The following is a 1481-nucleotide window of genomic DNA, read 5'->3' as shown; positions in this document are numbered from 1 at the left end:
CAGGCACACGTGCAGTATATATGCTGGAAAAACATTCATACACATAAAGATAAATAGATCTTTAAAAAAAAGGAGAACAAAAAATAAAGAGGACAGAAAAGGGCAAGTACCATACAATCTATGTTATGCACATAAACCATTGTTTTAAAGTTGTCCTTAAAATAGGGATTACCACAGACTGACTTAGTTTGGGTAGAGACATCATGACCAAGACAACTCTTAAAAAGGCAAATATCTAGTCAGGGCTGGCTTATAGTTTCAGAGGTTCAGTCCATTATCATCATGGCAGCAAGCATGACTAGGAGAGTGTCCAGGAGAGACTGGTTTCTACAAACAGGCAGGAGGAGGCTCTTTTTTGCACTGGGGCAGAGCCTGAGCATGGGAGGAGACCTCAAGGCCCACCCCCACAGTGATACCCTTCCTCTCACAAGGACACACCGGCTGATTGTGCCACTTCCCATGGGCCAAGCATAGTCAATCACCACAGACTTGAAGAGTTGCCAGGGGAGACAAGGTGGGAGGCAGCATTGGTAGGAGGGTGGACTGACAGAACAGTGCAAAGGGCATTCATGTAGGGGAGTATCACAGTGAATCCATTACTACATACAATGAACGAGTTCCTTAAAATAGGTGTTAAAGATCTCAAACTGCCCTTAAAACGGGTGCACTTTATTAAGTATAAACTACATCTCAATAAAGTTGACTCTAATAGAAGAAAATATCAAAAAAAAACCCTGTTAAACTGTAAGTTTCTCTGATTCTTAGTTTTCTCTCATTTTGTCTCTGTTTGGTTTTGTGAGTTTGTTTTGTTTTTGCTTTTGGGGACAGAATCTTGCTTCGTAGCCCTGGCTACTAGTGTAGCACTTGCTATGCAGCCCATGCTTGCCTCAGTACTGTGGCAGTCTTCCTGCCTCAGCCTCCAGAGTAGTGTGGCAACCTGTGCATGTGACACACCTGACCTTTTGCTTTTGCTTTATCTCCCTTGCTCCTTTTCCCTTCAAACCTGCCTGCCCTGACTTTTTCTCTCTTCTTCCATTCATTTTTCCTTTCCTGTCATTTCTAAGTACTTTCTCCTATCTTATTTAACTTTATCTAAAATACTGTTTTCCACACAGACTTTAAACCATCCCTATACCGTGAGCTAGATTTAGTCTGTCCTTTGTAGCATTTGTATTTCCAAACATAGCTAGTAAAGGGCCTGTCTCCTTGTTTTTAAAACTTATTCATTCATTCATTCATTCATTCATTCATTCATTCACGCATCTCAGGGCACAAAGTATGTCACAGCACAGACATGGAGTACAAAGGACAACCTGTGAGGTCAGCTCTCTTCTTCCTCTGTGCAGATCCCTGGGACAGAGCTCAGGTCAGGAGACCCTTCCTTCTCCCCCACCACTTACAGTTTCTGTGAAGGGTCCCTCACAGACTCATGTATTTGAACATCCAGTCTTCAGACACTGGTGCTGCACTGAGAGAATGTG

Source organism: Rattus norvegicus, chromosome 8 (assembly GCF_036323735.1).
Source record: "Rattus norvegicus strain BN/NHsdMcwi chromosome 8, GRCr8, whole genome shotgun sequence".
Lineage (NCBI taxonomy): Eukaryota > Metazoa > Chordata > Mammalia > Rodentia > Muridae > Rattus > Rattus norvegicus.
Note: the sequence above shows the minus strand (reverse complement) of the source record.